At 38.2% G+C, this 27,094-nt stretch overlaps 1 protein-coding gene and 1 pseudogene across 44 annotated transcripts in view; both read right to left on the bottom strand.

Annotated features, from left to right (window-relative positions):
* Positions 1–27,094, bottom strand: part of Nrxn1 (neurexin 1) — a 1,146,022-nt gene that overhangs the window by 771,958 nt on the left and 346,970 nt on the right. The gene's annotated exons all lie outside the window — the stretch shown is intronic.
* Positions 1–27,094, bottom strand: part of Ap2m1-ps2 (adaptor related protein complex 2 subunit mu 1, pseudogene 2) — a 34,957-nt pseudogene extending 7,863 nt beyond the window's left edge.

Below are 27,094 nucleotides of genomic sequence, written 5' to 3'. Positions count from 1 at the left end.
TTCAAATCCCATTTAAACAAGAGTTTGAACGAACAAAAGCTGGGGCGGGGTCAAGGATATCAAATTTATTAAACAAAACTTTTTTGGTCAAGCTGTCCCTTACAAAAGTCAATTGATGGTAGATCCTGAGTCACCCGTGGTCAGTCTTTCAGCCTGTCAAAAGTTCCTACTACTGTCGGCTAGGCCAGGCTTCCTGTGTACTCAAATAGCTTTCTCTGGCTTTTACAAGATGTTTAGATATATTATCTCCTTCAAAACTTCTAAGAGTGCTAGTAAATTACACAGAATAGATGGCATCACAACAGGCTTTCCATTCTGCTCCTTAGTTCAGAGCCATTATCTTAAACTTGAGCTATCACAAGCAAAATTTAACTGAGCTGTTTGCTGCCTGGTAAGCTTGCTTGCTCTGTATCCCTGTTTAATATCTTGAAGGCAGCTTTTATCCTAGGGGTCCAGCAAATCAACAAAAGATGACACTAATAAGGTACCTAGATAAAATTCTTGACATTATTTTTCTTTGGAAAAAATGTGTAATTACAGAAAAATTATCCCCCAATTACTCAAATTTAAATATTTTATGTAAGTATACTGTCACTCTCTTTAGACACCCAGAAGAGGGCATCGGATCCCATTACAGATGGTTGTGAGCCACCATGTGGTTGCTGGGAATTGAACTCAGGACCTCTGGAAGAGCAGTCGGAGCTCTTAACCACTGAGCCATCTCTCCGGCCCAAATTTAAATATTTTATTTCATGAAAATTCTGTTTTCAATTTTTTTTTGGTTCTTTTTTTTGGAGCTGGGGACCGAACCCAGGGTCTTGCGCTTCCTAGGCAAGCGCTCTACCACTGAGCTGAATCCCCAACCCCCTGTGTTTTCAATTTTAATAGTGTACTTTCATGCCTTTGTTGCTGAATGCCTGGTACTTACGTTGAAATTAAAGTAATACAGTCATAGTGGATAACCTATCCTTTACAACTACTTGGAAGCAAACTTGTTATAATGAAATTTCTTTACATAGGACAGTAGAATTTTACCAGAAACCTTGACCAATAATACTCTTTTATGGTCTCAACAGAGCCCAGAGCTAAGCTACAGGGTCTCACAGTTTTCTTCTTTGTAACTGTGATAAAACCACAGCTAAAAGAAGGTTAGGGAGAGAAAAGCTTGTTTTCTCTTACAACTCTCAGGTCATAGTCCATCACTGAGGGAAGTCAGGGAGAACCTCAAGACAAGAATTAGAGGTAGAAACTGAAGTTTGCTCATACTACTTTTTTATATCACCCAGGATCACCTGCTCTTTCACAATAATCATAGGCCAATATGATGGAGTCACTACCTTAGTTGAGCTTCTGTCTTCCAAATGACTCCAAATTATGTCAAGTTGCCAAAATTTAACCAGAGTATACACAGAAACAACATGTGAGGGATTCTAAAACCTACTATCTTGATCCTGAATTAAAGTCAATTTAGAGAGAGAAAAGTAATCACTTTATACACATACAATGTGACATAGTTTAACACCCCCCTTCGTGTGTGTGTTTGTGTGTGTGTGTTGAAGAGAACTTCACAAAAAAATGCAGAAGTTATTTTCTCAGTAATCAACAGTGGAATTAATCCAAACACATAATATCATAAATTTAAAAATATGTTTTTTCTACTAAAGAGCATTTTATAACTAGATGTATTCACAATTTAACCAAAGGAAAATATGGTGACGCTTATGTACTTCTTGTGAAAAGTATAAAAGAACTATACTATAGTTATAATAACCCATAGGTACATTTAAATGTGGCTTATTTTCATTAAACCTCCAAATCCTGAATAATGACGATTTAATTATCAAAAGATTAAAAAGAGAATCAAGATTTATCTTACCTAATAATATACTTTTACCATATAAATTATGAGCAATTAGTGAAACATTTGAGCATGTGACAGGGGAAATTTGATAAAGAGTGCTGAGGATTGGCATCTGTCTTTCAGAGCTTTCTGTAACCATTTCCACTGACTAAATTAGATTTAGTCAAGGTTAACCAACGGTATTCTATTATTATGGATGGGTCCCTTGGCTACACAGTTTTTACTTTAATCCTCCTGGAAATTGCAAGAAGCCAAATGAAACCTTTCACATACAGCCTGAGGGAAGAGGGAAGGCACCTTCGTTCAGTTCTCACTCTAGTAATTATGGGGAATTTCTCTCTTTCAGTGACATTGACTCATAAGTAACCCTTTATCAACTCTAGAGCTCAGCAGCTTGCCTCATGACTCCAACACTGAGACCATGGTAATTTTTATGGTTATGATATGAGCTAAATTTCACTGTCAAATATCAATTGGGAGTTGTAGGCTGTTTGCACATTTTACTGCCTCTGAAATCAATACTACCCTCTGGCAATCAAGCAGATGAGCACATGAGCTAGTGATGGAACAACTGGTTTCTGCATATCACTGAGATATTATAACTCCATTAGAAAAAGCTTAAACAGTCTATTAAATTTTAATGTAAGAATGACATAGAAAGTAACTGTAATATTCCCAGAAAAATTTAGGTAAAAATTTATATGTAGAGTATACTAAATATGAAAAATTATAAATATACCACTCTCCTACTAAAATCAACAGTCAACAATAATCTATATTTATATCTATATCTATATTTTTTAACACTATATGAAAACATCGTGTCTGTCACATGACCACAATCAAGCATCAGATGTTTTCTGATAGCTAAGGTTGGGTAAACACTCTATTGTGGTCATAACTGTATTCACATGTATATTGAGATACCTTCTAGTTTCATAACCTAAGTTGCCACTCTGGGAACCCCACATTCCACTCTCTGTGATTTTAACAAGAATGTCCTCACAGGATTGGTGCAGATATCTGCTATGACATTGGATATAAAATGATCTGTCAAGTAGAAATTATGGTGGTACAGTTATTATTGCCACATAGAAATAGAAAGTATGTAAAGGAGCTGCGTATTTTTGGAAATCAAATAAATCAAGAAAGTTTATTTCCACAAACTAATTATATAGAAATAATTTAGATCTGTGCACAGTGACTTTTTGATGCAGTTCTATTCATCATAAGTAGCCTCATTAGTAGCTTCCTGTCTCATGCATTATTGCATTTTGGTTTGGTCACATGTCCCCTCTCTTCTAATGTCCATGTGAAATAGCATCCCTTCCTGTTTCTATCATTCATTCCAGGGGAAGCATGACTGCTACTTCTGTGATGCCCACCCCGATCAGTAGGCTCCATATTTCAATCTCTTGTCTCACCCTGTCAGTGTGTGAAGTCTTACTGAGTTCTCAGTGATGCCATTATTTGATATTTACTACACTCACTTCCTTGGTTAGAATTATATCGTCAAATAATATCGTTATACCTTATTTATCTCTGCCACTGGACAGCAAGGTCCTTCCATTTGGAAATTTGATATGGATTTATTTTTAGCTCTACAAAGATAGGGAGGTGTCTACTAAACTGTCACCATCATCCATCTGTTTTCATGGTGATTGACATAAGTGAAATAAATGAATGTATCCTGACTGGTGTAATCAGAGAGATAAGTATCTATTCCCTGTGACAGGAAAGTGATGGTAAAAATAGTACATTCCAGAGTTATATTCTTGCCGCCATTTGCTTGTCATTGCACTGTGCAATGTATAACAGAAAATTGATGAGAAAGAGCTATTTTATTTCCATTTCTGTGTCTGGTTGCATGGGTATTCCCATGTGTAAGCTGCTACCCGTGGAGGCCAGAAGAGTGTACTGCATGTCCCGGGGCAGGAGTTATAGGCTATTTGTAGCTTTTCAACTTGGGTGCTGCTTACTGAAATGTGGTCCTTCAAGAAAAGCGAATGCTCTTAACTGCTGAGACTCTCTTCAGCAACTAAAAATCCATTTTAGCATTTGAAAAACTACCACAGATTAAAAGCAAACATGTATTTGTACACACACACACACACACACCACACATACACAAACACACACACGCCAAAATCTATAAACCACAGTACGTTTGGAAGAATTATCCACATAGTTTTGACCAAGTAAAAACAAAAACCAATAATGTGAAAAAATGGAATAAACCATTTTCTAAATAATAATGGGGAAAAGTAAGATTATTTTGTGAAAGATGACTACAGTCCACAATTCAAATGAGAATCATGAAACAACAACAACAAAACAAAAAATAAAATCCCAAAATGAAAACCAAAATAAACCAAAACAAAAAATTAAGAGAACAAAACAAAAACCACATTTACTTATTGAAATCAGTAAGCACTATCAAATAGGTAAGCTGTAATAGAGAGGATTTATTGCATTCTAGTAAAATAAATCAACCTGTATCATCTATCAACTGTCTTTCTATCATTTATTTCTCTATTATCTATGTATGATCTATCTATCTATCATCTAGCTATCTTTTATCTTCTATCAAATATGTCTAACACCTACAGCAACTCTATCATCATCAATGACAGAAAAAAATGACTTACTCAGTATGGTACGATATTTCAAGTACACTTGTTAGAACTTTTTGGGTCACAAACATAATGATGAACATTACATAATTTATTTTAATTTTAACAAGTCATTTTCAGCTATAGTAGCAATTTGTGATTAATTAGACCACCAAGTAATATTTCATAGAAATGATTTTATTGTTGGAAATCCAGGTTTTGCTTTTCTTGCCATTTCTTCATTCATGTTTTCTGGTTAAATATTTATTTAATAACTAACATGTAGGAGCTCTAAAGATGAGCAATAGACAAAACAAAGTCCATTATTGAATACAATATTCTCTGTGTTGCTTAGCAATCTCCTCATGCTTACACCATGTGCCCAAGCTACATCATTAGTTTGCTGGAAGCTGATTCCTCAGTTTGTTTCTTTACATACTCTACAATTGTCAGCATGGCAAATACTGAACTCAAAATTGGTATTCAGGGACTGGGATGTGACTTATGGATGTATAGCATGAGCACCTGAGTTCTGATTCCTAGACACTCTTCAAAGGTCAGAAATGATGGCATGTGTCTGTAACCTCAGGGTTGGGGTTGGGAGGGAGGCAGAAGTGTCCTTAGGGCTTGCTTCAGGTTCATTGAGAACTGGTTTCTCAAAGACCAAAAGTAAACAAAATAAATAAATAAATAAATAAATAAATAAACAAACGAACCTATAAGATAAAGTTAATAACAGCTGATATAAATATCTGGCCTCCACAAGTACATATATGAATATAACTTCCAACAACATACTTATTTGCATTATTAATATGAATTACTTTGAAATATATGAGAAACCACTGAGTAACTTTGTTTATTTATTATTTATTTATTTATTTATTTATTTTACTTTCTTTAAACATTCTAAGAATGTTGGGCATGTAGCACATACCTTAACCCCAGCACATGGGATCAGAGGTAGATATATCTGTAAGTTTCAGGCCAGCCAGAGCTATAAAGTGAGACGTTGTCTCAACAAACAAACAAACAAACAAGAACAACAAAAAACCCACTGTACTTGAAAATCTAGCAATGCTTATATAAACTACTAGTTATTTGGTAAAAAACTGAAAGGAAGGCTTAATATGTTGGCATTTCCCACTCCGAATATGCTATATTTTGTCAACACCTTTAGAAATATAATTTGTTCTTAAAATTTCTTGGTCTGATTTCTCTTCTAGTTATAACATAGTATGCATATTTACAATGCATTCAATAAATGACATTAAATTACCCTCCTGAAATCTTGGATATCTTTTCTAGAACTGATAACCTATTGTATGTTGTTCTATAATTGATATGTGTGTGGTTAGGGTGTGGGGTCTTAAATAAATGGATTATGCATGCATGTAGAGAGCAAATAGAGACACAGAGTTGGAGCCATACTCACCTACTTTGCTTTAGATCATGGTTCCTTGTTCTCAACACTGACTACTTTGTCTATGATATTCCAGGAATGCTCCTGTCTCTGCCTTCCATCTCACTGTGCACACTGGAATTACAGATGTGCATTACCTTGCCCAGCTTTTACGTGTGTTCTGGAAGCTTGAGCCCAGATCTTCATAATGTTTAGCAAAAGCTTTATTCATGAGACGTCTCTCTAGACCCACACGTCTTTTTCAATGTAGTCTGTCTTTTTTAATTAATTTTTATTTGATATTACGTTTCAAATGTTATCCCCTTCCCTCTATGAAGATGCTCTGACTGCCACACACCCACTCAAACAAATCAGTAGCCTTCTTCTACTCAAAAGATAAACAGGCTGAGAAAGAAATTAGGGAAACCACATCCTTCATAAGAGTCACAAATAATATAAAATACCTTGTTGTGACTCTCACCAAGCAAGTGAAAGATCTGTTGCCAAGAATGTCAAGTCTCTGAAGAAAGAAATTGAAGATGATCTTAGAAGATGGAAAGATCTCACATACTCATGGATTGGCAGTATTGATATAGTAAAAATGGCCATCTTGCTGAAAGCACTCTACAGATTCAATGCAATCCCCATCAAAATTCCAACTCAATTCTCCATACAGTTAGAAAGAACGATTTACAAATTCATTTGGAATAACAAAAAGCACAAGATAGCAAAAACTATTCTCAACAATAACAGAACTTCTGGGGGGAATCACCATTCCTGACCTCAAGCTGTATTATAGAGCAATTGTGATAAAAACTGCATGTGTATTTGTACAGAGACAGGAAGGAGGTCAATGGAATAGATTTGAAGACCCAGAAATGAACCCACACACTTATGGTCACTTGATCTTTGACAAAGGAGCTAAACTATCCAATGCAAAAAAGACAGCATTTTCAACAAATAGTTTTGATTCAACCAAAGGTCAGCATGTAGACGAATGCAAATCAGCCCATTCTTATCTCCTTGTATAAAGAAGTCCCATCCTTTTAATTTCATCCACATGTTAGCTACATTTAAAAGGTTAAATTGCAATCATCCAGTTAATTTGAACATTTTGCCCGTTTCTAATCATCTTAAAGTAAACCAGCCAGAAGCCCTAAGGGGTCTTCAACTGTATGAGTGTCTCTGTTGTGTTGTATTGTTAATGGTATAGGGAAGACAGAAACAGGAAATAGTAGCTGATCCTAATGTTTCTATTCTTATTCCATTGAAAGGCTTGAGTGTTCTTTTCCAAGAGTAAGGTTCCCACAGGCCACAGGCCAAAAGATCCAAGCACAGCCACAACACGGTAGTGTGCATTTATAAAGCACCTTTTCTAGTCTCTCTAGGATTTCCAGGGAGTTCAAAGGTTTCCTTTGTTTTCAAGATTAAGGCTTTGTATTGATGACAATAGTCAAAGTTTGTAATAATGCAATAAACACTAGAGTAGGTGCTTTTCCTTAAGGCTTCCTCTCCTTCAGGCCATCACTGAAACCAGAACAAGCTAGTAAGATGAGTGTCTGCAGGTACCTCTCTGCAGCACGATGTCTTCATTCCTGCAGCTTTTAGGATGGATAATTCCGCTGCAGTCTTGAACCTGGCTCCTATAGCTTTAACCTTATTGTGAGATTATAAATAATATACATAGAAACAAATTATCTGGATGGCTCCGGAAACAAGTAAAATGCAACAGAAAGTACATGTGTGTACATGAGAAGAAGTCATTCATTCGTTCATTCGTTCATTCATTCATTCACTCATTCACCCATCCATTCAAAATCCCTTCTAAGCATCAGCTATACAACAGGCACCACTCTTGGTAGTTAGGATGGTAACAATGAGTCCGAGCATCTGCCTCAAGGAGAGTTCCTTTGATAGCTGGGCTAAGTAGAGCCTGGCATTGAGATTTACATATTTAGATTTCATTCACTTTCATTACTAAGCCACTTGATATGTAAAGTCCATGGCAATGAAAGAGAATGAAGAAGTATAGTTTATAATTCCCTATGGGAGTCTGGTCTTGACATTTAATCTCTGGAAAAAAAATATTCCTCCTGTATTTATTTTGTTGTTGTTTAATAACCTCCAGCATGTACAGTGGTTACAAAACTCTGCAATTTTGTATTTCTTGCTGATAAAAAAGTGAAAAGTGTTGACTCATGTTTACAGTCTCTTTAAATGCAAATTAAGAAAAATTCAAACAATTAATAATTTAAAAAACTGACTAATTGCAATTAACAACAAACTCAGAAAGGTACTGCAGTACTTTAAACCTTGTGAAGTGAAGCAGTGATGGGCAGGTCTGGGCATAGTTCATCGCAAAAATCACCACACTGATTACAGCCATTGTGAGGGGTTGTCAGAAACAGCGAGCAAATTACAGAGGGAAGGATCCACAGAGCCTCTACCGGAAATCACCACTATTATCATGAAGTTAACTGTAATTTTTTTCAGCACAAGGGCCAAATGCATTTTTTAAAAAAACATAATAAGCAGGAGGTATACAGAGAAAATGTGCTTCTTAAGTCGATAACTTGAGGTCATCTTATTCAGTGAAATAAGTAAACTCAGACCACATGTTGTCTAAGAGTGCAAAAGCACTCTGCATAGAGAAACAGAACTGCTAGCTAATCTTTATTCAGCTTGTCCTACAGGGAAGTGGGATGAAAAAGAGATCTCAGGAAATGTCTCATTGAAATTCCATGAAATGGTCAGGAAATGAACATTGAAAACTTCATAAATATTAAAGGTGATACTCATAAAAGGAAATTTGAATTAATTGTATTTAGATTACCTAGTATTTTCATTAAAGAACATGTAGTTGATTGCAAAATATAATTGGTTTTGAACGGCTTCTGATTGACATAAACCAGTGTCAGATTAAAGATACTATACTGTTGGATCCAATAGCAGCTTTGCTGTGGGATAGCTGGGGGACAGTTTCTCATTCTTTGGTGAGGGGAGTCTTGCCATATACTGAAACTGCCATTCTCATTTCACTGCCTGTATATTTAGATAATACCTCCTTTATAATTTTTCATTCTCTTTGTGAAAATAATCATGCAGGACTTATTTATATTGTGACTCACATTTTCCAAAGCATTTTAATATTTATGCTATTTAAACTTTCAAACACTTAATTTCATTAGACAGGGTGAGGGCCAAGTTTCCCAAGCCTCAGTTTCTAAAGTATCAGAATAATAGGAATCACATCTAACCCTTCTGCAAAAATTAATTGTTATAACAGTCATGAGAATGTTATTTAACATATCTTAATTCTTTACTACTTTGTAGCATTAATTTCATTGGGTTACATCTATTAATGTTTTCAAACCTCATAGAGGCCTCTCAAAATAAGTTAATTAATTTTCCTATTTCATGGTGCATATAACTGAGGCATCAAAAAAGCAAAAAGTAATATAGCAGGGCCATACAAATATTATCTATCAAATAATGACTCATATCAGGCTTCCTTCTATTTTCCTCTCTCAGAAAGCACATTCCCACACTGACACACAGCTTCAATAAGACTCCTACTTCCACACCATAACTGAAAGAAATTGACTGATACTATCCAATGCAAAATCCCTCAATTCTAAATAAGCTCTTCATCATGTGTTAATCTGAACATGGGAGGAGAATGGATGCCAATCCAAACTACCATGGCAAAATTCATTAAAGCATGCTACTAGCAACTAATTAAAACATGTTTTTTATTTGAGTACATGGGCTTCTTCCTCTTAAGATGGGTTTCAAGATGTCAGCATTGGACATGAGTAAGAGAAGGGTCTTTACAGCTCTGGGCTTCTGGGGTTTGGCAGGCAAATAAGAAGAGTTACAGGAAAAACATAGCAAAGTGGCCATCACAAGATAGTCATATCAACCTTTTGAAACAAAGGTTGTAGGGTTGTTATAACAACTTTTTTGAAACAAAGGCATGATTGCTGTTTCCCCAAAAGGCAGTACAGGACCATGTGTTGTTAAGGTTAGAGATAGGGCATAGCCCAATCCTTGAGAAACAGATTTAATCATAAATGAAGAATGAAGTTGCTTGTGCTTACTATAAGGTGGCTTTAAAGAAAGCTGGCTTATCACATGTACTCAAAGTTGAGTGTATGAGACTGAGTCTTAATTTTCAATATCCTACATCATAGCCATAGTCATTGCCAATGTAAAAGTTATTAGAGTACAGCAAAAAAGTATGCGTAATTGTATAGTAAAAAGTCTAAGCATGTTTAAACACTATTTGGAGCTCATGTGATTGGATAGGAGTAAAAAAAGAAAGTTAAAATTTAGAAGTTTGCTATTCACAAAACCCAAGTATTTTTTAACCAAGTATTTGTAACTGCTGAGATCTTGCTAGTGGTTATGTATCATTCTACGCATTCACACAAACACATAATGTCCCACATAATTAAAATTGATTTTTACTTTAAGAACAGTACTAGATATTGAGCACAGTTACCTAATCTATTACTATTGAAAGAAATAACAAAATCTCAACCTAGAAAGTGATTTTAAAACATAAGAGGAAAATATTGATTAGCATAATAAGAAAATGAAAATATTTCTGAAATGCTCTAAAGACTTCTGTAGATGAAGGAGATTTATAATTTTAATTAAATCTACTATCAAGGTAATGTAAGTGAAGATAATAACCCCATAGTCAGAGAAAATAAAGCTGGCGTTCCATGAATCGAAAAGGAGAAATGGGCATTAGATAGAAGGAGGTGGGCAGGGGTGGTGTGAGAATACTGAATGGAGGTGCTATTCCTATCACATTAATTAAGTATTCATTAAGTATTAATCTGGATTATTGTCAGTGCAGTTAATCCCCATATTGCAGTTTATGTTACAAATAAGTTACTCTTATTATGACCATAGTTTCAATATGCTGAAAAATTACAACATACAAAAATTGAATCCTCACATATATTAAACATTGCCTAAGGCTGAAAGGCTGATCACAACTTTGTTATTCTTGGGAACTGGAATGTTGAAAATTTAGAAGCAAGTTGTGCTAGTCTCCTTCATGGCCATTCACAATCTCTGTGTTTGACCGAATATCTTTTCAACCTTCAGATAAAACTTTGGACTGTATTAATACATCATTTGTTTCTACCAATCCCAAAGTTAAAAGTATTTGATAAAACCTGTAGCATACAGTTCTGTGTGTGGACAACTGCTTGCTTGGCGTTCTTTCAGTTTAATAGGATATTGTTGTGATTGTTGCTAATGATGCTGTAAGATTCAAACTTTAAGGAAAAAGGCCACCTTAGGAAAACACCAGGTGGTTGGGACTTTAACACCCTGTCCAAAGAATTTAGGATAACATCCTGTTCCAGGAAATGAGCTAACCGTGAAGAGGGAAGGGCCCTTTGCAGTCCCCCGTCTGCCTGCCAAAGATATTTCACCGTAGATGAAAGGGTCAACGTGCATCATCAAGGACCAACTCATGCTGTTGCCAAAGGCTGTCCTCCACAAGTGTATAAAAGGTGTGTGCTTTTGTTACAGAGCGTTGCCTCTGTCTCAATTACAGGGCCACCCCACTGCACTGGATCATTAAACCTCTTGCTTAATTGCATCGCTTTCTGTCTGTGTTTTCATGAGTGGAACCTCCCGGATATAGGGCTGATCAGGTCCTACAATGTCACATGATTGGGAATAGTTCATGTAATTGCTTTTGTATTGAAACAGATAGTTGAGAGCAACCTGAATCTGTGTCCCATGGCATTGCTAATTCATCTGTGACAAAGAACGAATAATCTCTTAATCCCTATGAGATGAGCACTGTCTTGCTTTCTTCACACAAACTTTTATTGTTGGGATCAGTTCTTTTCATACTCTTAAATTTATTAGGCAACTCAACATCCTGTTGCTGTAAAATTATATAAAAACAATGTTGTCTTTTACCCTATACTAGGTCTGGCACCATAGTGCCCCCATGATATCTGGTAGATGTCTTCATCTCAGTCAGCAAAGTGTCTCAGCCACTCTGCTCCATCCCATACCACACTGCTGATGGCTTCTCACTAAGCCTGGCAACAATCTCTCTACCCATCTAGTTCCCAATGCAGGTTGCCACCATGCTAGATGCAGACATCTCCATTACGCAGTGGCCCAGTGTCTACAGCCACCACATACTCTCTTGAATTCAATTAAATCGCCACATGAAAAAACACACAATAACCTATGATCCAATTGATAATATATAATTGCCCACTTAAGACATTGAAATCCCTGTATACATCCATCCCTTAAGAACATTCATAACAACCTGTAAAGGTGCAGAGAGGAATCTTAACATCCGCCTCCATATTCTCTCCGCTGCTTCTCCCTCCCTCACTCCAGTCTCCTCCGGTCTCTAAAACTTTTCTCCCGCCCATCCTTCCTTCTCATCCAATGACAGGCCTCGTTCTATCTTGTACCTGCCTTCGCCTGCGTAATGACATCATCCTACCACATCCATCTTTGACGGACACAGTTTATAGTTAGAGGTGTTGACACATAGGTAGAGTATAACAATATACTCATGTCAGAGTGACATGTTTGGAGCAGAGACTGCTTCACTTTGCTTTATATACATATATGCCTGACAGAATTCTTTCATATTAAAGAAAGCCTAAAAACTGTGTGTACAAATGAAACAACTGAGAGTCAGTGCTGTCAGTCAGCATGCCTGCCCAACCTAGTGATTCAAGTACTGAAAGCCCATAATCAGCTCCATCTATGCTTGAAGATTGCTAAGAATCACATTCAAAAACTGCCTTTACAAATGTGAACTGCAAACCAAGTATTAAATTGCCCCATCTTGTTGATATGGAAAACTGTCAACAGCTTCTGTAGTGTATACAGGTCCAAGTTAATAATCTGTGGATGCTTCCCTTCTATTTTTCTTTCTTTTGCCATGGGGGGAGGGTTTCTACTATTTTTATTTTGTATGTAAACCACTGGGGGAAAGGGTCTTGACTGTGGCCACACTGGAGTTCTGAGGGCTTCAAGACACTAGCTGGGAAGTCAGGTGACAGAAACAATGATTCAGAAACAATCATATGACTACAAAGCAGTGATCTCCAGCAGGGCTCCAGGTGGTCAGGTGTCTCTTTGGACGCCTAAGGAAGCAGTGACATAGGAAGGACAAGCATTGGGCTGTCCTTGAGCTGCTTTGATGACATCAAAGACAGAGAGAACCGAAACAACTGGTGGCTCTAGGGATCTCTAGTCCATGCTTTACTTGGCCAGTGGGTCTCTGAAAGACCTGCCAGCAAACTTGGCTTTGCTGCCTAGCTCTTCCTCAATTCTACAGATCTGATTGTACTCGGCCAGGTGCTCAGGTGAGAAAGGGGCATCAGTCTTAATCTATCCAGGGCAGAGCTCCCCCCAACCCCACCCCTGACCAGGTCAGTGATGAACGTATCCTCAGTCTCCCTAGTTCACTATGATGCCCCAGCCATTGGACTGGGCCAGCTTACATGACTGCATGTACTCGGTCACAGAGATGATCTGATTTACTTTGAGCAGGAGGCAGTTGCAGGACTTCTTGCTCACATCCTTTGCAATCCATTTAGGATTGGTTACTGTAAGATCATCCTCCACCACCAGCATGCCTGCACTAACTGACAACTTCTGCCAAGCTTCCCAGTCATCTGGTCAAAAGGGGTCTTCAGTGGATACCACTGGATACTCCTGGATGAAGGACTTGTTCGGGTCAGCCTGCTGGAGTCACCTGGAGACTTGAAATCCAGGCCATACTTGTCAAACCTGTAGAACTCAGAGGCAGCCACGTCCATGCCAATGACAACCTGGTCAGTGTAGCCAGCCTTTGCAATTGCTGTCTTCAGCAGCTCCAGTGCTTCTTTGTTCTCCAGGATGTTAGGTTCAAATCTGCCCTTATTACCCACATTGACAGAATCTTTTCCAAGCTTCTCCTGATGACTTTCTTCAGGTTGTGGTAAACCTCTGCTCTACGGTTTCCCCAAAACAAGATGCCCCTACAGGGCATGCTCTTGCATGACTAAATTGTTGCCTGCATGAATACCACCACTGATCACACTGAAAGCTAGGACCAGCAGGATGACTTCATTCAGGGTTGCCAGCTAAGTCAGAAATGTGAGGGTAAAGGGGCACCCCCTTTTCACAGCACCAGCTTTGCAGACAGCCAGAAACACTCCCAGGATGGCATTTGCACCAAATTTAGATTCATTCTCAGTGCTTCCCATCTTGCTCATCAGTTGGGCAATTTTCTCTTGTTCCACTACATTCAGTTTCTTGCTAACCAGAGCAAGTTCAATAGTGTTATTGATGTACTCCACAGCCTTTGAGACATCCTTCTCCAAAAAATGCAGGTTCTAGAGCTTTGTAGATGTCAGTGTACACACTGCTGGGCACCTCACCTCAGAAGAAATCTTTTGTGATGTAGAGATCCACTTCACAGTAGGATTCCTACAGGAGTTTAATAACTCTTTGGCATGGATCTTGAAATAGATGTGGTGAACTTCTGGCCACAGGATTGCTGAGAAGGAAGGCCTTCTGTATTTTGTTGACACAATGTTTATGCAACAGGATACTTTAATACATCAACACATTGTTCTACTTAACTATCTTCCCCGTTTTTGAATATCCTTGTTAGATTAAAACAATTGCTACTTTTACAAATAAAGCATCCCCAGGCATGCTTGGTATTGCACATCCATTTCATTCTACGCTCATACAATACAACCTGTTTCTATCAATGAGCAAAATGACATTTTATTAAAACGCAAGCTAGTATGTTTGAGACAAGAAATCTCAAGATTATAGGGCTAGTCTGTTTACTAAACTCTTTTTTGCTCTGACCCAAAGTGATCTGAATGCCCCCTCTATAACAGTTTATTTAACACAATGTTTGGAAGTACTCATTATCTGTGAAACCTTGCCTTTCTTGCATCCACAGAATAAAATGATTTCACTGCTAATCTTAAAGCACATTTCTCAACTAGATGGACTATGGTCTTGTTACTATAGTGACTTTTAAATTATTACTCTTTCAAACAGTATTTTAGAAATATTCTTGTTTACTACTTCTACATTTGTAATAATACTTTTACTTGTTTGAGTTTTCTCCTTTGCTTCTAAATCCTCTGAGACACTGATGGGCTGTGTAACTGAACCTTTACTCTGAGAACTAAGTCAACCACTTAATGTTTCTTTAGGACTTCTGCTGTGGTCATCACTATGTCACACACTATCAGAACTTATCTCATCTGATGCATATAACATTAAAGATGGTGTAAAAATGACCATTTTCATTTCATGGATGAAAAGTTAAAATATATAATTTAGGTTGCAAAATGCTGGAAATAAGAAATAAATGAGTAAATTAGTAAACGCAATGCAAAGAGCTGGGATTTGAACCCAAGAAGCCAACTGCGGATCTGTGAGACTGCCTTTGCATGGGAGGAATTGTACATAACTTCTAAGGGAGAATGAGACAGCACTTTCCAGCAGTATAGAAAATAATGAATGGATGCTTCCTAGCTGTCCTCTGTGATTTGCTCCATTTGTCTTCAGAGCTTTCTTTTATCTGTCAGTGCTCCCCACCCTCTCTTTGGCAGAAGGAGCAGCCTCCCTGGAGGGATGTGCAGGGCTGCTATCTGACACCACCCAAATCCACACCTTATTCTACATTCTCTTGACAGCTCAATTCATCAGCCTGTCTATCTGTTGTGGACTCAGTTCTCTTCAGCTTTGATTTTGAAAGTGAGGCTCAAACTGTCTGCTTTTCTGTGAAGCTGTCTATTCCCCCAGGTTCACCAACCTCCTTTTGCATGATGGAGATGCCCGGGTTCATTATCCAAGGCTGCTGCTAAGTGAGATTTCCTCCTTCCAAAGACCTTCTAGACTAAAGAAGCTCTTTCTATACCTTTGTCATCTTGCAACCACTCGCTGAGACAGATGAGGCACACAGCATGTTCTATTTGCATAACATTTACATATTATTAATAGAAACACAGGCCAGTATCTCAAGGATGACATTGAAGAAAAGTTGGTTCACATTTTACAATATAGCTCTACAAGATGATCCTCATTATGGCCTCTTAGAGTAAGTTCCTTGTTTCTCAAAAGGAAGGTGATTTTTATGGGTGATTCTTAGGTTGTACCATTTTTTAAAAAGTGAAGCTTCTTTTGTCAGTCTGATTGGCATTGGATAACTGCTTCAGTTTTGTTAGAAGCAACCAAAAGTCATTTATTTGAGCCACGGTAAAATGCCATGTCTCTAGAGACTATTTGTTACGTTATAGGAAGGATTCAAGCCTGAGTTTAATGAGATTTCTCAGACCATATGTCTGTTCCTGGAGGAGACATGTTCAGCAGTCTCCTCAATCAGAGGAGCAGAGTTCCTGCCAGCCTCATCCAGTTGCCTGCCCACTGGCCAGGGAATCCATAGGAGGAATGAAAGCTGGCTGTACTTTCTGGGTTGCTTGTGTACTGTGATGCAATGTGCTACTCAATTGCAATTTCTTTAGTTCTTCCTCAAGTTTGACTTCAATTATGTTCCTTATTTCTCTAAGGACTTTCACCCCATAACTTCTAGCTTCCTCTCTTACTTTTACTCAGAAAAATGACTCATCGCGACCTCTTTCAGGCAGAAAGAGTGTATGAGCCAGAGGGAATGGAGGACACCAAGAGAACAAGGCTCTCTAAATCAACAGGATCAGAGACCTGAGGCAGCATTAGTAGGGTGTGTACAGGCCTGTATTAGAACTGAACAGCCCCAGAGCTGAAAGGAGAAGTGGAAATATGCCCCCATCTCTATTTCCACATCCACTTGCAAATAAAACTTTAATGTAGCCCAAGGGAATGTCACTGGGGAAACAAACAGGTCTTCTTGGGGCTGGGGTTATAACTGGACAAAGTCATACATATACAAAACAGAGCTCATACTATCCCAAAGAAGAATAGGGATTAAAGACCGGGTCGGTTACTGGCCTTTTCAGGAGCTCTGAAGTGTGGGTAATCAACCTTTCCACTGCAGAGGTATGGGCACAAGGGTAGAGAGTAGAGGGGACCACCTGGCTTTTGTCACAAAACTCAGGGCCTGGCACTAAGCCAGGACACACAGACAGAAGAGAAGCCTCAAAAACCACCCTCCCAGGAAACCAGGGACTACTGACCAGTCCCACTGTGATGTGAAACCTGTACTCAGGGGCTATTGGAAAGGGAAGGTAGCAGAGTAGGAACAACACTGGGGAGCCGTCACTGAGGAATGTCGCACTGTGGTACTTGGACATGTGGAAACGGTAGGTGGGAGGTGGGCAGCTTGTATCTGGTTTCATAAACGCCACTGCGGCCAATGTATTGCATCCACTTGATTATACCATGGTCGCTGTAGTTCTACGTAGGCTTGAATATCTTCAAGTAGCGCACCTTAAGGCCAGAAGGCACGATGGCACCTCAAAGTTCATGGAAATGGGGGAGCCGAGCCCATTTTTCTTATCATTGGTGGGCAGGAGCTCTATCTCCGCGCTGACCTGTGATTTGTGCTTGATCTTACATACAATGGCGTTCTTGGTTCTTGCCTTGTACTTGATCTTCCCCTTCATGCAGATCACTTGAACTCCGCTTGTGTTTCAATGAATGGGATTTGGATCCTCACCTCAATTTTCTGGGCCAGAAGTGAGGGCTTGAAGTTGGACTTGATGACCACCTTGATCTCCAGTTTGATGCATCCCACCTCCCACACCAGGGATCACCTGGAAAGGATGATGCCTTTGGTAGTATGGTATCTCACGAGTTCAAATTCTCCATCACGAGGGATGAAGAGTCAAACCTGCTGAGTTGCACAAGCCGGTGGAAGAGGCAGTCATCAGTGGTGATCGACTGTTTACCACTCTTGTTTGCTTCTTCAGCTGTGCCTTTGCCCTGCTTTTCTATAACAATCTTGTCAATTCCAAATTTGCACTCCGGCATGCCACTCATTGCCACCTGGCCCGACACATGGGAACTCGGCACCTTCCCCTGTGGGGACATAAGCATGTTCACACTCACCAGAACATCTAGAAGAGTTCATTCCGGCTATATATGATGCCTTCCCACCACCAGCCAATCTGCCTGGTCACCTGGCTGGTGATCTGGGACTGCTCTTCTTTTATCTGATGCTGACTCTTGAAACCCTGTTGGATGATGAAGGTTTTCAGTGCACCTGTCTCTGAGTTCTGTGAGTAGCCAAAGTCCAGAATCTTGTCCAGCAGCTCATATATGAGCAGAAAATTGTTCTTGATGTCCTCCTCACTGATCTTGCCAAAGTAAGGAGTCATTACATCACACATCTTGTGAAGGAATTCAAAGACTATGACAGCATTGACATTCTGCTTGGTGACTGCTGGCAGCCAGATGTTGGACGGCTTCACAGGGAAGAAGCTTGTGCGGTTGATTTTGTGACAGGGCTGTGCACCTGCTGCCATGCATGAATAACACTGACCCGAAAGGCATCCACTGCATTCCTCCCAATGGCATCTCTGTAGACTGAGGAGATAAGTACCTCCCCCTTGTGATTATAGATGAATGAGCATGGTGGCAGCTCAGTCTCTGTGACCCATTGCTTTGAGAACAGACCTGGAGTCAGCAGCCTCCACAAGACAGGCAGGCCTGGCCACTCTTGGATCCCTAGGTGTCCACCCACCCCCAGCTCGCCTGTCTGCTGCCTTGGCTTTCTCTGCATTGCTCACCACAAACAGCTCTTAATGTCTGGCAGTAAACAGCCAAAAGAAAAGGAATTCAAGGGTATCCTTGGAGGTGCTTTGTCTCATAATGTGTCATGGCTCCTCCCCCTCCTCTTCCTCTTCTTTTAAAGATAAATTTTATTTATCTTAATACACACACACACACACACACACACATCACACAATTTATTGCTCTTATTTTTTTTCCTTCCAGGTGCTTTGCACGTATGTTTCTAGCTTCCCCTTTATTTTTTATGGGATTCCCGAGTGCACAAACAAGCGGCATTTTGTTTCCTGTGCCTTTTTGGGGCTCCTTTCCTTTCGTTGTTTTCCCTAATTCAGATGTTTTAGTTTTTGTTTTCTCTTATTTTATTTTACTATTATCTCATACTAGCCTATTTGTTTTTTAATGAGAGACAGAAAGGGGGTGAATCTGGAGGAATCTGAGTAGAGAGAACATTAATCAGAATATATTAAGTGAAAAAGAAAAATGCATTTTCAGTAAGAGAAAAAAATAAAAATTAAAAGTGTCAGAAAATTAACCTTTGACACGTATTTCTTCCCATATAAAATAAATCTATAGCAGCTGATGAAATAAAAATCAGAAATTGAAATGAAACATGAGGATGATTTGCTGTCTGGTATGAGTTTTTAACATGGAATTGATAAGTTTATTACAAGCACCAAACAGGAAACTTAAGATAACGGTATTCTCACCATTCATAGACTGCTGCTTGGACTTTGAGGTGAACTTATACAAAACACAATATTCAGGAAGATCGTTCTGTTCTTGTTTTACATCATGAAAGTCAATCAGAGATGAGAAGGGGACAGATAGTACAGAAGTAGAAAGTGCCAAGGATCCAGAGGAATGGCTGCTGGTCCTTGAGGAATAGCATGATAATAAAGGCCGCCAACAACGGTGTAGCTCCCAGTACCCAGCTGTTATCCCCGTGTGTCTCTAGAGTGAAATCAAAGAACCCCATTTCAATGGAATTTCCCAGGCAACTTGGTATTTTATTAATTATGTTTTTTCACAGCTATCAATTTTATAGATAACCAACAATAAAGGGTGTGCTCTGGAGAAATATAAAATGAGAGTTGCTGACCAGAGAGAGCATTTACTTTTGTGCATGAAGAATTCTTCTATCAAGCTACTTGACTTATATTATCCATGTTAGTGTATCTTGTTTCCTCTCAGCTGCTAGGCTGATGAGCAGAGCTCTTTACCATATAGCTAGTAGATGGGCTGTTGCTGTCAGAGAGGAGGCTAATTTGCGCTTCATTTCAAATGTCTGCCTCCAGCTGGGTCATGAAAGCTAGACAGGACCTTTACGTACTTCATATTTTCTAAGAAACCTGCCAGTGTCTCGCATGTATGCACATGACCAGTGACCTTATATAGATCACCATTAAGGCTGCACATAAAGCTCTTGTACTCATACCACCTATAATTAAGCTGAGATATTTAAAATACAGTTTTTTTCCAGTATTCTTGAAAGTTGGTGCATCCAGACATAAAAATCATGTTTTTCCCAGAATTAAGAAGAATGATAAGGTATGGAAAAATAAAATAGTTAATTAACAGGGAGAAAAAAATTTCTAGGAATGTAGTGTTCTGAATGCAGTCTCTCAGCTAGCAATTGAACATCATAATTAGTGTTGAAATAGAAATTCAACAAGCCAGGCTCCAAGTGAGGGCTCAACTGCTATCAATATCATGATGAAAACACTGTGGTCTACACTCAACTGAGTGAAAAATTGAAACGTAGGTCATGCTTGCTTTTTAAAACGTTATAATTGTCTTGAATTATATATACATTTATTCTTTACAGGTTGATATACATATGCATATACATATATATGTGTGTGTGTGTGTGTGTGTGTGTGTCTGTATGTCTGTGTGGATGTAAATTGTTTATGCTATCTTGAAAATTCCCATAAGCTTAATAGAAACTTAGTCTTAATTTTCTATTAAGTCTATTTACAAAAGTATCCAAAAAAACTAATGCAAAGTTTAGTTTGCGTAGTGCGTAGTCTCCATACGTACAGGACATTGCTGTGGTTTTTTTTCTTTGTCTTTGTTTTTGTTTTTCTGGTTGCAGGTATCACCTCCATTCACTGTAACCACTTCAATGTTCGTTTTTATAGTTCCAGAATCCACCTCTCTCAGGATTTATCATATTTAATTAAATAGAAACACAGATGCATAAAAGCAACGGATACAAACAGGAATCCTGGTCTTTAAAAGCTTGCTTTACCCGTGGGATTCGGCTTTGTGTTCGTCTGGCAGCTTAGACGCTGTGTGGCCAGTTCTTCCAGAGCTTGACACGCTTTGCCATGCCTAACTAGAAACATAGCGTGCTTCTCTAAGAATAAAACTGTGAATTCACTGAATGAAGTATCTAATAAGGGAAGAGCCTCTTAACTATGCTATAAATTAATATTTAACATTTCCAAGCCTTAAATTAAGCAAGGGGGAAACATTTGTGCTGACAGAAACTGGTTTTTCTGCCGATTGGATCCACAGTTTTTAAGTATTCCAGGAATGGATCAGTAAATGTATATTAAAAAATCAAATTGGATCAATTCACTGAGAAAACCAAACAAAATCAAGACAAGTAAAAATGGAAAGACAATCATTTTTATTGCTCATGATATAAAATAGCCAATTTTCTTGTTTCAATTGTTTCTCTTATGATAAATGAATAAAAATTGAAAGCTGAATTCTTTCTGAAGGTCGCTTGGTTTGAGATGAGAAGTGAGCATTGAGTGACTGGTGTTCCCTGGTTGTTATTATTTCTGTTTCCTGGCAACGTTGTTTTTCCTTTAGATAGGAGGTTAAATTTTACTCGATAAAGAAAGACTTAAGGTCAGGGTTAACTGTTTATTTTGTCTGAGTTATTATTTTTTTTATAAAGATACCACTGTGGACTGAAAATTGGCACACTCTCTTTAAAACGCTAACTTACAGATGATTAACACATGCTAATCATCAATTATTGAAAAGTGGGTTAAAGGTTATGAGCTCCAGCAGGTTTATGGATTGCCTATAAAGATGTTTCTAGGAGCAGGAACTGGATATAATTCTGTTATGCTTCCTACTTCAACAGAACTCTGACATTGTTTTATATTCATATGTTCACCCATGTAGTGCTCATGCCAGGGAACATGCTCCAAGGACCATCATGTGCATGAGTCACAGGGATCAAACTTAGGCCCAGGCTTGGTGGCTGATGCCTTTGGCCCCTAATGTATTCTTCAAATACGTTCTATCTCCTATTGACTCAATTTTATCAGACTTGTAATATGTAAACATGTATGTTATGGGTACAGTTCTGAAGTGTTTGTATTTTGTAGTAATTCATTTTCCGTAACTGTCGAAACGTGAAGTTAGACAATATTACCAGCTTTAAAATGGGAGTGGGTTTGACATACCGAGGATATTCACCAAAGTGTACTGAAAAAGTTTTGTTGGTCACAACTAAGAGTCACCTCTGGTGTCTATATACCCCTAAATGCCCTGTCATAAAAGAGGCAGGCTCCCATTAAGAGTCGGGAGGAATCAAATGGCAGCCTTTGCATTTTATACGGAAATCTTTAATTTTGATCATATTTCAGGTAGTATTTTTAGTTTAGAATGAAGCACTTGTGAAAGAAGACGAATGAAAAAGAATACTGCCTCCATGTACTTACATAATATGCTTTAGTATAAAGTTAATGCAAGTTCATGATGCCTCCGGGCAGTGTCTCCCTTCCCTGGGATGGCTGGACAGGTAATATATTTATAGGAGTAAATGTGAACCAGAAAGACCATGGCAGCTCATCATTTCAAGAGAAAAAAGTGCAGAAGATGAAACTCTGGTTGCCTTCAGGGTTCCAATCCTTTCACTTTTTATTTCTGTGACAATAAGACTCATATTTATGGCTGTGCTCTGTTTTGCTGAGTGTGAAGACAGAATTATAATGAAGTGTCAAAGAAACATCTTTGAGAAGAAACAGCTCCTCTCTGTAACCAGTGAGAAGAAAGAGCTGCTTCCAAGGTCTGATGGCGACTTCCTGGTTGCCATCTTGACTACCTCTGGAGTCAACTACAACCCAGAAGTGGAGGGCACACGTGTGAGGCAGATCCCGAGGCTGGAAGACACAGGCTTTTGATGTGGATTTTGATATGGGATGGCATACACTTTTGATCCAGATCTTGAGGAGTCTCATTTACCTTAAGGTACAGTAATGTGACAACAGTGCCAAACCACTATCGTAAAACTATGGTCAAAAGCACCATTTGAAGATATCAGAGTTTAAGAATAAACTAAAATACAATGTAGGTACTATATTTTAGATCAATTTAAGAAAAATAAAGATGTATTATAAAGAGCAAGGTATTCTAATGATAAAACATTAAGTCGTAAAGTGTCTTCCTGTCATGTTTTGTGAAGTCAAGTATACATACTGCAGTGTAGAGCAAGAATTCAGGAAGAGATATCTGGAAATGGACCCTTCAAAGGCCGGCTCCACATGAGGAAAGGTAATACTTACTAAATCAGCGTGACTGATCAGTCACAGTTCCTAATGAACAGAACTTTTGCAGAGTAGACATTATGCAACTTCACAAAACATAAACAGATTTCTGTCTGTATTAATATATGTGATATATTTATGTGTAGTAACCAATAAGATGTCTTTTAAATAAGTATTCAAAAGTATTTTTCTTGAGCAGCTGATAAGAAGTTATCAATTCCCCCACCTTTCTATATCCATTTTAATACTTCATGTAGGAGGGTTGAAAGGATGAATGGAGAAGAAAAAGAAAGATGGATTCAAAGATAAATTCAGAATAAAAAACTGATTATGAAGAAAAGTGAGTTTAATAATACATTTTTGGAGAAGCCATCATAATCAATAACTTCCCACAGCTTACTTCACAAACCTTATTTTTCACAGAGCTAGAATGAAGGCAACAATTAGATACAATCACCAACCCTTTCATGCATTAATACCAGTGCAAATTAACTCCTACCACTAAAATTACTACTTCTGTCTGTCAAAATCTGTGAATGCTATGCCTTATTGCACTCAGGGCATAATTGTGTCTCCTTGCCTGTATTAAACTGACACAAAAATTCAATATTAATTAAAACAAGATCAAAACTGTCCTCACTGTCCTATTGATAGGGGCTACCATTTGTGACAGGCTCAGAAGAACCTAGATTTAAGCAATGCCCCCACCCAATGATGAATGCTTACCTGTTGGTGATGTCTACTTTTGGTATAGAGTCATGGATATCTACACATTTTATCTAGAGTATGTAAACAACATTGGCATAAGGCAGGAGATGTCTAGGTTTCTCTACATATCTCTTTTTATTTCCACACTTTCTGTATTTTATTCGTGCTAATTTTCCATAGGGCATTCTTCATGAAGTAAACAGTAGAGAGTCTGTGACTATAACTGGAATCCTTTTACTCTGGGGCCTCTGATGCTTCCTACTTGCGCTTGTGCTTTCCGGCCCTCTGACAGCAGGGCCCGAAGGCTTTGAGATCTTCTCCTCACCACTGTAGCTCATGCCTGGGCTACTGACATTCACAAAGTAGTGTTTACTTAACAATAAACATTAGATGGCTAAATAATACTCAGAAAGAGGCAAACCAAAAGTAAGAGAAGAATCATTTTGTTCCTTAATAGTAATAACACTTAATCAATAAGATTAGTAACAATTAATAACATTAATCAGAGCTCATCACTTATCTAATCCTATTTTTCTAGTTTAAGTCCAGAATATAGGGAAAAAAGTTACAGCTTAAACATTTTGCCAATCCTGCAAATGTAAATAAATTTGTCTTCTAGAATGGTGTATGTGGTGTGTGTGTGTGTGTGTGTGTGTGTGTGTGTTTGTGTGTGTGTGTTTGTGTGTTTGAGAGAGAGAGAGAGACAGAGAGAGAGAGAGAGAGAGAGAGAGAGAGAGTTCTGAGAGTGCATGTGTGTGAGAGAGTTATTTCTGACCTCAAAGTCTGAATAAGACATAGAGAGCATGGGTTCTACACTCAAATGGCTTGGTTTGGTTTATAGAGACTCATGTCTCCACGAACGTAGGAACATTATTATATTTAAAATTCTCAATGTTGTATCCCAGAACAGAAACATAATAATTATGATAATACATTAAGTGGATTCTCAGTGAAGGCGACTACTGCTATCATAGTGTCAGAGCCCTAACTCATGATCATACAAACTGTAAGTTGAAATATTCTTCACAACATCAACTCTTCCCACCTTCTTATAGACATGATGGGAGAACTGATTTTCTAAGATCACTGAGTTGACCCAATGTTTGCCATACAGCTGGTGTCACAGACTCCACCAAACCTTGATTAAGGTCCGTAGAATTTGCTGAAGTATCTTTTAAAATTGCAGTATACAAAAAAAGTGCAAGAAGGGATGTTGATTTTGAAATGAAACTGGTATTTTTACATTAGAAAAAGATAAAACATGAAAAAACACAGAGAAATGTATGGGTCACCTCCATGAAGCAACAAGATCTTGTTTTTATATAATTGACATGAATTTTTCTTTGTAATGAAATTTAGGTCTCTGTTGCTATCAACACATGTAACTTAAATAAGAATCTTGATTTTCTTCTAGGAATTAATGAGCTGTGCATTTAAAGTTCCTGATATTGTAAAATGTACATTTTCTAATGATAGAGTTAATAAGAAGTTACTAATGGAGGATGGCAGACTAAATTTAAGGAACTGGTCAGCATTTTTTCTTTTGTCAGAAAAATTTTCAACTGAGATGTTGTTGATTCATCAGTTTATGTTGGCTGAGAGATGGGGATGGGGTGAGAGCAGTGGGAATGTCTGGAGCAGAGCAATGCCTAATAAGTAGATTATATATGATATATATTATATATAATATATTATATGACTATATATATATATGTATGTATGTATGTGTGTATTTACAAAGAGGAACCTTGGAACCTTGTCTACCTGATTAGAACATCACAGGATGTTTATGAAGCCAACAGTTTCTTCTCTTGCATCATTTTCTGTGAAGTAAAGCAAAGCTAGGTTTCCTTTCAGTTCTTACTGCTAATCTATCTTGGACAGAGGTCAGAAATTGGCTGCTATATTCTGAATTTTATTCTGCAGTGGCAATGAATTGGACAGCAACTCTCTGGGAATTACTATGTGGAGAAAGAGTATAGGTGGATGAAAATGAATGCAGCCCCTTGCTCCTGAGGGCACCTACAATCTGATTTTAAAAGAGTTTTGCCCGGAAATGGAGACTGAACCCAGAATGGAGTTCACAGACCCCCCCCCTAAACTGCACATGTGCAAATTTCACTCACTCTCAGGCTTTACTTCCAGTTATTCCTGGTCTTTTAACGTTTCTTGCAAATACTCCTAATACCAGAGAAGACCTGACACAATTTAAATAGTATTATTTGTAAAGTATGAGCTGTGCTCTGTATATGTGTATGTTTTTGTGTGCTCATTTTGTGTATGCGTGTATGTTTGCATGAGGGTGTGTATATACGTATGTGGAAGTCAGAGGTCTATGTCAGGTGGTGTTCTCAACTGCTCTTCTCCTTGTATTTTGAGAGAGGACCTCTTATGTAAACTGGAGTTAACCAATTTGGTTAATCTGGTCAGAAATCCATGTGTTTCTGCCCTCTCAGTGCTATGATTACAGAACTCCACTGCCACACCCAGCTTTTTACATAGATCCAAGTGAAGATTCTTCTTCTTAGCCCTAAAATGTCTTTTATAGTCAGAAGAATCACATGGCAACCTATATTAGAGAAAGCAGTACCTAATAGTGCCAATAGTTAGCTTCCATTACATTAATAAAAATACAGAATAATAACATCAAAAGGTATATTTGTAAAAAATAGATACTTTGCTTTGGATGTTGTTTGTTTTAAAGAAATGGTCAGTAAGATTAGGCTACGAACATGCCACTCAGAGTTGCTCACCTACCCCTGATAAGTGTGCTCACATTGCTTCATGAGGAGGCACTTTTGTTTTTAGTTTTGAAAGCAATAATAATTGTAGCATAACAATATCTTAACACATGGTAGGCACTCATTGATAAGTGGCTATTAGCCCAAATGCTTGAATTACCCTAGATGCCTAGAACACATGAAACTCAAGATGGATGATCAAAATGTGAATCACTCCTTCTTTAAAAGGGGAGCAAGAATACCTTTGGGAGGGAATAGGGAGGCAAAGATTAAAACAGAGACAGAAGGAACACCCATTCAGAACCTGCCCCACATGTGGACCATACATATACAGCCATCCAATTTGACAAGATGGATGAAGCAAAGAAGTGCAGGCAGACAGGAACCAGATGTAGATCTGTCCTGAGAGACACAGCCAGAATACAGCAAATACAGAGGCGAATGCCAGCAGCAAACCACTGAACTGAGAATAGGACCCCCGTTGAAGGAATCAGAGAAAGAACTGGAAG

This window comes from Rattus norvegicus, chromosome 6, assembly GCF_036323735.1.
Source record: "Rattus norvegicus strain BN/NHsdMcwi chromosome 6, GRCr8, whole genome shotgun sequence".
Classification (NCBI taxonomy): Eukaryota; Metazoa; Chordata; class Mammalia; order Rodentia; family Muridae; genus Rattus; species Rattus norvegicus.
This window is presented reverse-complemented; position numbering and strand designations above follow the sequence as displayed.